The sequence below is a fragment of the Cyprinodon tularosa genome, unplaced genomic scaffold, assembly GCF_016077235.1.
Source record: "Cyprinodon tularosa strain WSP-4 unplaced genomic scaffold, ASM1607723v1 ctg346, whole genome shotgun sequence".
Classification (NCBI taxonomy): Eukaryota; Metazoa; Chordata; class Actinopteri; order Cyprinodontiformes; family Cyprinodontidae; genus Cyprinodon; species Cyprinodon tularosa.
The window spans coordinates 1,687,077-1,700,384 of record NW_024039059.1 but is presented as its reverse complement, the minus strand read 5'-3'; the positions used below and the strand labels follow the sequence as shown (position 1 = coordinate 1,700,384).

The window sequence follows — 13,308 nt, the reverse complement described above, 5'->3', positions numbered from 1 at the left end:
AGGGGTTGTTACGTCCACCTGGCTTGTTAGGTGGGGTAACATTAATGGAGACCACACAAGGATTTTCAGAGTTAATGAAAAAGGAAATTTATTAAATTATATTAAGTAAAACCTGAAACAGGATTACCTGAAATAAGAAGCCAAAACAGATTAATACAAAACCCATAACCAATTAGAAATAAACAAACGCAAAACAAACCTAACAAAACTCAATCATAAGGTCCAAACCAAACCAACTGGGTTCTGAAGAGGAAGAGGAGGAAAAAAGCCTGCTGACTGCTGCAGCATGACAGCTTTTAAAGCAGCAGAGCACCAATCAGGGAAAAAACATAACACCTGCAGAAGGCCTGCCTCCAGGACCCTAAAAGAAGAAAAAGCAGAGACCCACTGCAGCCGTAACAGGGTGTAAATAATAATCCTTTTGTATCGATGCATCGATCCAACAGCCGACGAACCGATGCATCGATACGTCCGCAGGAGTATCGAATCATGTTTTTTTTTTCCTCCAGTCGATTTTTATCCATTTGCTCCTGGACGTAATTCTCCCTCCCCTGCTGCGGTGGCGCTAAACCTATTTTGCCATCCTAGCTTGCTTCGTAGTTATCCTCTTACAGCAGTGTGTTGCAGTAAGCTTGACACAGACATTTTGGATTTATGCCCAATACTGAAGCATGGTCTGCGCTATAAGCTGTGGGTCTAGATATGGCCGAGGCGATGAGGAAGTGGGGGCGAGTTTAGTCAGATGACAGAGGGACATGAGGGCCAAAAAGAGCAGAGATCCAGGTGGAAAAAGGGTCCCAGCGTTCATCACACACCTCGCTCTTCTAGCGGGTCAAACTTCACGAAGTGTTTTCCGCAATTTCGGTCTTAAAAACAAAACAAGCTGGCCTCCTGTCTGCAGCACTGTTTGCGGTGAGCTACAATTTGGGAGAGGAGCAGCGGAGCGTCTGTGGAGGGGGCGGGGACGTCTGGAGCCGAGGTATTTCATTGCACTTATTGCACTGATTTTCTGCAGTATTTTTTGATGCAAGGCCTTGCAGAATCTATAACACAGGGGTATTATTATTTTTCAGTGAATGAGGTTTTAATAGGAATAGGTGGAGTGCAACTTTTCTACTTCTGTTACTTTGCTGTTTCTAAAAAAAAAATGCATAACGATATTACATTCTTACTTACTTTCATTGATTTATTTCAAATTTGAAACATTTTCTAGCTTGTAAGGTGTAAAAAAAGAGAAAAAAAAAATGAACCAATTTATCGAATCGAATCGTGGTGTATTCTTGAGTATGGAAAATAATCGAACCTTTGGGGCAGGAAATCGATACTGAATTGAATCGCCATGATGGATGTGATTTACACCCCTAGATTCAGCAAACGCATGTTTAAATCGGTCAATACGAATAAAGGAAATCTACCTCTATAAATGGTTAAATATTACAACTACTGTATATTTTGTTACAAATAAAGTTGTAAAAGTTTTCAACTATATTTGTTCTTCCAGATACAAAAGAAATGCAACCAGAACACCTTTAGGTGCATTTGCAGGTTTAATAATCGACCGTCCTTTAGCTCATCCCTGTGCTTCATCTCCACCCAGCAGGCTTTCTCTGTAAGGTTCGCTGTCTATTCTTCAGGCAGGAAGAATAAACAAACTGCACTGAGGGGACACACGGCATAAGAGGCTCAGCATTTGATGCACAAAGTGTAATTTTGCTCATTAGATCACCGTGCTTTTATGTTGCCAGGCGGTTTCCTCGTCTCTGGTTTCAGTGTGACCCAGTAAAACATACAGAGTCTCCAGCAGCTCGGAGGGGATGAGGTGGGACTGACAGAGCCAGAGCAGTTGCTCAGCAGGCCTGGCAGACTATCAACAGCACGCTACCAGCAATATCAGAAGGAGAACCAATTATCACCCACATTACTAGCTGGAGAGACCTTCTGGCAAAGCTCAGGGTGACACAGGGATATGACTACTACAGTGCTTCCTCTACTACATCCTGTAGACGTTTTCTTTAGTTGACATGTTTGCATGAAATATGCAGCAATGTGAAGTCTGCTGGAAAAAAAGAGGACTCATCATATGAATAAATGCAGCACAAAATACTAAGTTACTATCACCCTGTTCAAAAACTGGCCAGGGACTTTTCATATTTAAAAATTTCAAATACTCCAACCAAAGCATGCATTCTCTGTGCAGCAGGAATACGAACCCTGTTATGCAGGATTCAAACTGCTACAGTCCAATAAATACATCAATATATTTTCATTTAGAGCAGGCATCCCTCTAAAACCTGCAGGACAGCGGCCCTTAAGGGCAACTTTGGGGATGCCTGGTTTAGAGGCATTACAATGAAATTTTAGATGGATGAATAAATAAGCTCCATGTGAAAATATTTAGAAGTATTTCAGTATTTCTTATGCTTCCTGTGATTCAGCGTAGAAGGAAATAATTTAACATCATCGACTGAAGATTTCAGTTTTAATGCATTTGATTACCAAGTCAAGAAAATTTAGCTGTTTTATCAAAACCAGTCAAGAGATAATAATTTTCTAATCACAGTCTAAATGTTACACACTGATTTTGATAAAATAATTAATAAAATAGATAAATAAAAGTTTTTAAATAAAAAAACATTTGATAAAAAAACATAACTTATAGTATGCATTAACTGTCAATACACTTATTTTTTGTGTTTTTTTGTTCTTTAAAATACCAAAAGACTTTTTATGAACATTTTTTAAACAGAATGAACAAGAAAGTGATATTTTCACCGTAATAAGACTAGTATTTCTAATTTCATGTATTTTGATTTCTTTTGGCTAAAAAAATGTTCTATTGTCCATTTGGATCAAAGCTACAGTAGATATTTTGTGTAAAACTTAAAAAAAAAAGTAGAAATGTCTTAGCTAGGGTCTATATTTATTTTAACAATCAATTGTCAAGCATAGCAACAACAACAAAAATGATAGTCTTTCTTAAATCTAAAGTTTTCCCCAGATGGTTTGATAAGAAAAAGGACATGCAACTAGAAACATATTAAAATATTTAAGAATTTACAAGTGAAAAAAAAGTAATAAATGCACAAAAATACATTTTTATTTACAAATCCAATTACTGATAAATTTTAGGAGAGCAGCACTCCAAAATCATGCTGTACAAAACGTTTCAACGTTTGATGAAATGAACAAGAAACCCTTTTCAACATGAAAAAATGTTAACAAGCAAATCTAATTTGTTGGTTAGTGAAGGAAAGCATCTCTACTAGATCAGCATCAGCTGGGCCCTGTCTGCCATTTTGTCTCGCGCTTTAGAGGGATCCTTGTTCAAGACATCTGTTCACATCCAAACCCCAAATTTGGCGTCACTTAAGAGACTGAGCTTTGTTCTTCTAGAAGCTCATTCCTGATCAGGTTACCAGTTTGTTGAATTGAACAGATGTGGCTACTAGCATCATCTACGCAAAAAACCCTTCCAGCCTTTCAGTAACGCTGAGGCAGATGGAGAAGGGAAGGAGGCAGCTAAATACTGTCACCACTTCAGAGAGCTACTGGCTACTGAACGGGCTCTAAAAGGTGTCACTCATCTGACCATTTAACTGTTAGACTTAAAAAATCCAAACATGTTGCACCTGTTATTACATACAAACATTTATTGTTTCAAGCACCATATTTTTACTTTGGGGCAACCATTAGATAAGAACAGACTAAAATGGCCAAATGGTTGCATCCATCAGAGGAGCACATTCATGGAACACACTGCCAGCTCATGTCAGGGGCTGTGCAACCTATATACGTTTAAAAATCTCCTTGAAACATTGGTTGAAAACTAACCAGACATGTGTTCACAGGTGAATTGATCTGTTTTATTGGGCCTGTTAACCTAATTTCATTTTGTTTTCATGTTATTGGCATCTTATCTGTTTGTGTCCATTCTGTTCTCTTCCGTCTTGTTTAATGATCACTGTTTTTACCTGCCTTAGGACAGCGGATGCAAATCAGCTGTTTTGCTAATGTAAAATCTGGCATATATACATTGATATTTAAGCTGACATAATGATAATGTGCCTAGTCCCAATCAAAAATAAATAAATAACAAAAAAAATCTTTTAATTTCACAGACTAATATTTGTCTCACATCTTGACTTACAACTAAGAAGAAAAGGAATAATTTTGTGGTTAATTCTGAAAACTGTAGGAATAATCCCAATATGTTCAGCCCCAGTTTAAAAACATTCAGAACAATTTGCTTCAAAGTCAAACCGGGACAAATACACACCAGCTGACATTTAAAGCGTCTCCAGCAACACGGCATGCATCCGTTTTACCACTTAAGCTGTCTGTCTTCCACACTTTGAGAGTAAATCCTTTGTAATTACCCAGACCTCCTCCAGAAGCATTTCCTGATAGCTCTACACAAATCAGATCACTCCTTGTTTGACACTTGTCCACATTCAAAATAGCCGTGATGTATTTGCCCCCTCCTCCCCACCTCAACACCCAGCTGACTGTAATTATAGCTGCTCTTCCCTCGACTGAGTGCTTATTAAATGTCTTATTGCAGAAATAATGGAAATATTCTGCATTAGTGCAAACAGACATTGCAGCCGAATGAAACCCTGTGATTGGGGAGAGTGTTTAGATGAGAGAACAATGCTAAAGCTTATTTCATAAAAGGGCGGCACTAAAATTAGCCCTCTTACTGCACTTGGTGCCCTAACAGCCTCATTGTTAGCACAATGGAAAGTGAATTAAGTGAGGGGAAGGGTTTTGGGAAACTACTGTATGGTTTTCAAAAGAAGCGATTTGCTGAGAAGTTTTTTTTTTTAGGTCTTATTATTTTCCTTCTAATAAAGTCATGCATAACTTATGGATGAAGGTCATCTTTTGTACAGGCTGATCTTCAGCAGTGACTCATAAAAAAGGGTCGAAGGTCAAACCTGAAAGGTGAAATTGTGGTGAAACCTCATGTTTCTCTAAGCCTTATGAAGGACATCCAATCTATGATAGGAAGTATTTTGAACATTATGTGGCATGCACTCTCAAAAGTTCTCCTTTCTCCCGCCATCTCAAACCAGCCACTAAAATGATGTACAAAATTACTATTGTGTGCCTTGCAGACTTTTAAAGTTTTTCTCTACGAAACATAGCCAAGTGTCCTCTAAAGCTACCCAAATTAAATCTTTTGTTCCTCCTGAGACGTCGTTGACGTCCTTCGCTTTGATCTGATCCTATTTCTATTGATTCTGTCATAATCAACCTTTACGCCCCCAAACGTACACAACCTCTGGGCTGGATATGACAAAAAAATGCCATGCCTCCCCTTTTGTCATGTCCTTGATTTTCCACTTCATTTTCTGTATATCCTGCTGTCACAGATGATATTTATCGAAAAAGCTGAAAATACATTTTGACAAACCGAAGCTATTCGTATAATTTGACACCTTTTTCGATATTTTTGTTGCTTGCTGCAGCCATCTCATACAAAAGACACTGCAGCAGCTCCTCTCACCATGGACAGGCTATAAAGCAGCTCTGACAATTAATTTGAGTTTCATCAAGGAGCTGGATTGGGACTCTTCATCCCTGATGAGCCGTACTGTCTTGATTGTGGTTCTATTTTATTGGAGAGGGGTAAAGGAATGGCAGCGGGTCTAATAGGCCAGTCCATCAGAACCAATCAGGGACAGCAGACAGAGTGGCGTCCACCTCTGTTGCTAATGGTGATGCCACAAGGCAGAAACAAACCCTCCAAGCTCTTAAGAGAATACTTGGGACATTTTGTTGCTATGGTAATGTCAAGATGAGACCATCTTTTGCTTCAGATAAGTCTCCACTTTTGTCTAGTGCAATAATATTGCCAAACATCAGAGGCAATCTGCAGAGGAAAAAGATTCGAACATTTAGAGGAAAAGGGAATGTTCATGTCAGGAGAGATGTTTTCAGGCAGAAAGACGGTGTCAGCATGGAGACTGACAGCCTGGCATGCTAATGGATGGAAAAGTCAGCACTGAATTCACATTCAGAGCACTTCACAGTATCCTGACCGGAGAGGAGAGGTTTTGATATACTTGTGTCATTGTATGTATGCATGACTGAAAAGTCCAATCTTAGCTGCAGCTACAGAGAGTCTACAAAAAGAAGAAAGGAAGGATTGACTAAATATTTTTGTGGGCAATTAAGTCTGCTGATGAGGGAGTATTGAAAAAGTAAATTAAGTTTTAAATATCTGAACACGCAGAGAACTTAATGAAGAAAAAACACTGGAGATGCATGAATCCCAAAGAATAAGATAAAAGTTAATTGATCTAGGGCGTAGAAAATATTAAGCTATGATCAACTTAATCTGCACAGGGCTTCATAAACTTAAAAAATAATAATCCAGTGTTTTTCTTTTTTATATCACAATGCTAAAGATCAATTGTTTATGCCTATCCAAGGTCACTGAGGCACTTGGCCCCAGAAGGGTGCCCTCATCTCCAGCTTGTATTTAAAGGTCTGAAAAGGTTTCCAGGCTGGAGAGGCAGATATAATCCCTCTAGGAGGTTCTGAGTTGGGATTAAGGTTTAAACAATTAATCATAAAGTTTAGTATTTTAATAGCTGTTAACTGGAGCATAGAGACTTCAAAACATGCTGTTTGCCAAAAGAACAACCCATTTAGAGCAGCAATAAATTGAAACTTTATGCAATATGTGTTTTCATTTGGCATTTAAGATGAAAAACCTTCTTTGTCAGTAAATGTGTTGTATCCAGAACGTTTTAAGTGGCTTCGTTTCAGCTTCACTTTGTTCAAACTTTGTAAAAAGTCTCCTATTAGGCATTGTTTAATATTCCCATATTAACCAATTAGCTGAAAAAAAATGTCAACAGATTAATCGCCGATCAAAATAATCGCTCAGCCTGGATGGAACTGGGTTACCTAAGGGGGACATTTTTAGAAAAAGCACCCTGTGGGTGTCCTAATAAAACCCCAAACAATATACTCCTTTCAGTGTGGAGGAGCAGAGGCTCGGTTACAAACCAAAGCCTACTTTTAAAAAAGCTGCATCACAGAGCTGCTCAAGTTTTTCAAAGATTTCTAAATAAAATAATAAACAGAGGCTTGACATGAGCCTGATGTTTTCAAATAACATTTTAATTTATAACAATGTTATGATTAACGTTTTTTTTTCTTCCAGTCTGTAAAAAATTGTATATACAAACCTAAACATTTATTTTTCTTATAAGCACTTACTGAAACCTGTGGAAGAACAGGCCTCTAATTGATGTGCAGCTAAACCTAATCGGTTACTGATCATGCATTCCAGGTTCATATGATTCAATCTGTGACCAAGTCAAACCCCCTGCTCCCTTGTTTAATTTAGATAATGAGGCATGCTCATTGCTTTGATTAAAACATCAGTGAGTGAAATCGAATTAAACAGAGTAAACTGGCACACTGTAAGGCATTCTGTTAGTGTTAGCCCATTAGACATCCCATCACTGTTGGATGCATTTAACTGACAGCGTTAACGTGTGGTAGGTCATCTCAGTGCTGAGCTCATTATTCTCAGCAGCAACAAGTTAAAGGAATAGTACACCCAAAACATGATTAGCCTTCATTTTCTACTCACCTCCATGCTGAACAACACTCTGGAGTACTTTTTTGATATCTCAAATGCATCTGGAGATCTGGGAGGCTTCTTGCTGTCTGCTGACATTCAAATAATGGAGGTCCATGGCGCCCGAGACAGAAAGGTCCATAAAAGTCCACAAAAACGTGTCAATATTCCTCCATACTGCTCGTCCAATGTAATCCAAGTGTCCTGAGTGGGTAGCATCCAGAATTTACTCGAAACGAAGTCATTTAGAATGTTTTTAGAGCATAAACAGTAGTGTATAGGATTACCTAATAGCGCCCCCATGCGCGCTCGCGATTCTACGGAAGCCGGCAGACCAAACCAGCGCATTCAGCTCGGCAAAGAACTCATGCTCTTCCTCAACACTGAAGTCCTCAGACATTTTTCTTTCGTTGTTTCTTTCTTTGCACAGGTAAACAGCACATTTCTTCTTCTACGCTTGCATTATCGGCAGACCAGACGCTGAATGCGCACTTTCTTCCGGTTTGGTCTGCCGGCTTCCGTAGAATCGTGAGCGCGCATGGGGGCGCTATTAGGAAATCCTATACACTACTGTTTATGCTCTAAAAACATTCTAAATGACTTCGTTTCGAGTAAATTCTGGATGCTACCCACTCAGGACACTTGGATTACATTGGACGAGCAGTATGGAGGAATATTGACACGTTTTTGTGGACTTTTATGGACCTTTCTGTCTCGGGCGCCATGGACCTCCATTATTTGAATGTCAGCAGACAGCAAGAAGCCTCCCAGATCTCCAGATGCATTTGAGATATCAAAAAAGTACTCCAGAGTGTTGTTCAGCATGGAGGTGAGTAGAAAATGAAGGCTAATCATGTTTTGGGTGTACTATTCCTTTAAATAGTGAACGGTAATTAGAGTCATAGTAAGTATCAAAAGATACCAATTATTTTTTTAAATGTGTCCATTGCTTATTTATGGTACTTAAACAAACTGAATCATAAGTCCCCAAAACAACCATCACTTATGTGAAATAGAGACCTGCAATTAGCTGGTTTTTCTGAGAAATAAAAACCTTAAAAAGGTGGCCTAAGTCTATGCTGCTATAGACTTAGGCCGATGGAGGACATTAAAAATGTCCCTCTCTCTTCTACATTCTACTTAACTCTCCTATTTTGCATTACCTGCTATTTGAACTTTTAAGTTCATGTTCTCTCTATTGTTTCTCCTCATAGCAGCCATATTTGGTCTGGTGCTCTCTTTAGCTGTGACACCATCCCAAAGGGAGATATCAGCTGGGCTACTATTTTTAACAAAAATTGTTGGTGATACGGTTGGCCATGTTTTTAGTGTTTAGCCCTGTTTCTCTCCTAGAGACAGCTGAGACACAGATAGCTGTGTTTCTTTCCCAGAACCCCCGTCAGTCATGAAAGATGGCTACTCACACTGAAAACCAAGTTTTAAAAATTTACCAAATCCACTTCTTTTCAAACATGCTACAGTATAAAAATGAGTAATAGAAGTTGGTATGATTCATGCCAATACTGTATCGGCTAAACATCTGAATTGGCCAATTCTCAAAGCTGAAATATTGATATTGTATCAGAAATTAAAAAGTTGCATCAGGACATCCATAAAAGCAACATGCTGGTGGAGATTCTCAGTTATCCAGGTCATTGTTATTCCAAAAAACGTTAAAAAAGTTAACAAACCACTTGCTTTTGTTTTCCAAGTTGAAGACGTTTCGCTTCCTGGGTGGAAAGCAAAACGTCTTCAATTTGGAAAACAAAGTCCAGTGGAAATCTGATTTTTTACTTGTTTTTTAACTTTTTTAATTAGAACCGATAGCAGTGTTTTTGATATTTGGCGTTATAGATGTTGACAATCTTGGTTGTAGAAGGACTAAACTGGAATGCAAACTTTTTTTGTTTTTACCCATACAGCCAATCTGCCCACAAACTGAAGAAAAGTTTCCAAGCCGAGAAAATCAGGCACTACATATATCGCACGTCGCACATGGAGTCTTTTATACTTTGCTTCTCACATCAGCCAGAATCTATTTTAGAAGTAACTGCTGATAATTATTAAAACCAACGACCCTTGTTGCAAAAACACTGGTGCAAAAAAGGCTATTTAGCTGTCAATAGTTGGAACAGAGAGATAGTGTAGCCAGTGACACTAAGGAAAATCACTCTAGTTTTAAAGCAGCCCACGCTTCCCTCACTGAGTCCAGCGAGGCTATAGTGAGACAGACTTTCTTCTTGTCTGGTGTTGCCAATGTGGGAAGTGAAATAAATGTGATTGAAATCTGTTGGGGCTTTCCCATTTGTCCTACTTTACTGTTTTACCCCCGCAACAGACTGCACATTTATTCCTTGCTGGCATGCCAAACATACTAATGCTTGTCTTCACAAAGTCACACATACATAACTGCTAATGTAAGTATAGATTTCACAACACATATGCTTCTGTACATCCTTCAGCTGCATAAAAAAAAACACATGCTCGTTATGCAACAAATACTAATCCTTGCAAGCCTAAATGTACAAGATTCCTTTCATCATTTCATTTCTCTGCATTGATTTTTCTAATTATGTGTGTAAATTTGTTGTGTTTTTCTGCCTCCTCATGTACGTACAGCGCATTCATTGATTGGAGCTTTCTCAGATTAGGCAGGGATTACAGCTCTGCCGGGCTGAGCCAGCTGGGTCGTAATGTGACACTTGGTAGTCTGGCGAGCTCAAAAGGTTTCAACAGATGGTGAACGGAGCGAGCAAGGTATCACAATCCTACAATTTGGTTCGAGGAATAAAAGTATGGGGTTCTGCCTTCCCCTCGTCACAGCTAAAAAAAAATAATACTTAGCGGCTATATATAAAGGGAACTATTCAATTCAGTTCAGGTTATTTATATAGTGCAAATTCACAACTCATGTCACCTCAATGCACTTTACAGAGACAATCCAACCAGATCATGCAACAGACAGGCTCAAGGTTTTCTATCTAAGGAAAACCAGCTGATTGCATCGACTTTTCACAACAATAAAACCACAACTTCTATTTAACAAATAAGTCAATATTTTAACCATAATTCAAAAAGGAATCCGAAAGATTTCAAATAAAAATTATTTCATTTCTAATTTATCCCCACAGTGGTGGCAGCATCATGCTGCGGGGCAGCTGAATACAGATCACCTGTTAGAGATCCATCTTATTTATCAGAACAAAAATGTAATGCCAATTCTGGGGATTTTAAACATCAACCTCATTTAGGGAAACCCTCGCCTATTTTGCATGCCCAAATGGAAAAGCAAATAACTTAGGAACTGTAAGCCCAAATTACATTTGCAATACATTATTTGAAAGCTAAAACTCTCTAGTTTCTGATATATAATAGTAGAGTAATGAACACAGACCAAGCTGCATCAGTTCAAACATGACAAATGCTTTTACTATGCTTTGCTGTACTATTTGACCCATAGAATTACGGCATTTTGATGACCACAAAACCTTTATGAAGCAAGTATTTTTAACTTTTTTTTTTTAGAATCAGTGTATATGACAAAATGTAGAATTTACACCTATGATAAAATAAAAATCTATAAAAGTTAGTGAAACTGCTCCTTTACAAGCTAAAATAAGCCCCAATGCCTTTTCTGAGCTGTATTTTATTTTATTTTTTTCAGCCTTAGGCATTGTAATAAAACAAATTCAGCATCCAAACTTTAAAAAAAAATAGGGCCACTGTTAACACTCAGCTTGGAGTTGTCTTAACCAATAACAGCAGGACTCTATGAGGAGTAATATCATGCTACTCGGTGCGTCACTGGCTGACAGGAAGTGACAAGATGTGAGATTTCAGCAACTGTATCTGGCTCAAATCCTGTCATAAAAAGATGCGGACACTTTTGTCTTGTAGGTAAGAGAACCATGTAAAGAACCATACCAAAGATCGAGGGCCAACAACTGAGGAAATAAGTATTAGTAAATTTTAGTAGCAGTAAATAGATACTGAGAATTAGCTAAGACCAGCCAACTTTTCTGTTGTCAACAACTGGACGTTATGGGGTGATTTTGTAATCAACTAATATTTTTATTATGAATATGCTGGATTACTTTTAATCTGTGGACACTTATGGAAGAATGGAAGCCTAGTAAACTAGCCCCACCCGCCAGAAGCCAAAATAATTTTTGCCTGCGAGTGGTCTAGCCTCGATCAATGTCCCAGGCCCTAGAACTGGTGGGCCAATCACAATGCAGAGATGCCGTTTGAATTTCTGGACGCAAAGTGGGCGGGGTTTTGAGGACGTGACGACAAAGCTGTGCGACACTGTAGAAAGCACAACAAGGAAGATGGCAACAACTATTGAACAGTTCTCGTTTGACTCAGCTTTGGAATCAGTTTAGAAGGATTAGACTTGGGGTTTTCATTGAAACGTGAGCAGGAAGAGGCTCTACTTTCACTCATTTTTAAGAAAGAAGTATTTGCCGTTTTACTTTTATTTTCCAAGGTGCTATTTTAGAAAAAAATATATATTAGTAGAGGAGTGCTTAATGGATTTCAAGAGGATATTTTATAAGCTGTATAGGGATTCTTGCATTAATGAAAAAGACATCAGCTCACTCTACTACATCCCATAATGCAATGCCTGGGAGGGTGTCTGGCTCAGCCTTGCAGGATACACCTGGTAGCTGTGTCAGATTGAGGTGGGATCACATTCTTAATGAAGATTTAGATGGCAGAATTACGCAACTCAGACTAAACAACAGGAGAAAAACCCAGAGAGCGATGGGTGAGTCATTTATTTTCATCCAAGTTTGAATGGCAAACCAGGAATCTCATCATGCAGAACCATAAAGAGACCATCAGAAGAAGGTGGTCTCAGGAAAGCCCCAACGTGGAGATTTAGGAAGTGGAAAAAGTAATTTTGTAAAGCACCATACATTTCAAAGTAACAGCATCGTCCCTCCATTGTCCAGCTTTGCTAAATTCAGAGTGAAGGTCTTTGTTTTGGCTTTTAATAGAATACACCTTTTGTTTTATTCAACTTTATAGTAGCTTATGCTTAAGGTTCATTTTTTTACTTTCAAGAAACACGTTTTATGACAGTTGATCATTGATCATACCACTTATTCCAAAGCATGGACCTACGTCCAACAAATAAAAAGAGCTTTTCCGCTCAACTCCAGCTGTTTTGTGTGATAGAATCTAAAAACTTCTGCTATGTAAAGCAAAATGATTAGTGTACTGACATTGTCTTGTGCATCGGAAAGGATGAAGCATGACAAGAATCACAAGAAGGGCTGACATTTACTCACAATGGTTTCTGGCAAGAATGTAAATCTGAGTTTGGGAGTTGAGCAACATGCTAATGCAGCCTTCATGACAAAGCAGAATACAGTGGATGACTGGAGCTAACTAGTTTAAATACACTATATTGCCAAAAGTATTTGCTCACCCATCCAAATTATTGGAATCAGGTGTTCCAATCACTTCCATGGCCACAGGTGTATAAATTCAAGCACCTAGGCATGCAGACTGTTTTTACAAACATTTGTGAAAGAATGGGTCGCTCTCAGGAGCTCAGTGAATTCCAGCGTGGAACTGTGATAGGATGCCACCTGTGCAACAAATCCAGTCGTGAAATTTCCTCGCTCCTAAATATTACACAGTCAACTGTCAGCTGTATTATAAGAAAATGGAAGTGTTTGGGAACGACAGCAACTCAG

General features: G+C 38.6%; 1 protein-coding gene across 11 annotated transcripts in view; it reads right to left on the bottom strand.

Annotated features, from left to right (window-relative positions):
- The window catches only part of plekha7a (pleckstrin homology domain containing, family A member 7a), a 198,178-nt gene that overhangs the window by 121,296 nt on the left and 63,574 nt on the right, over positions 1–13,308 (bottom strand). The gene's annotated exons all lie outside the window — the stretch shown is intronic.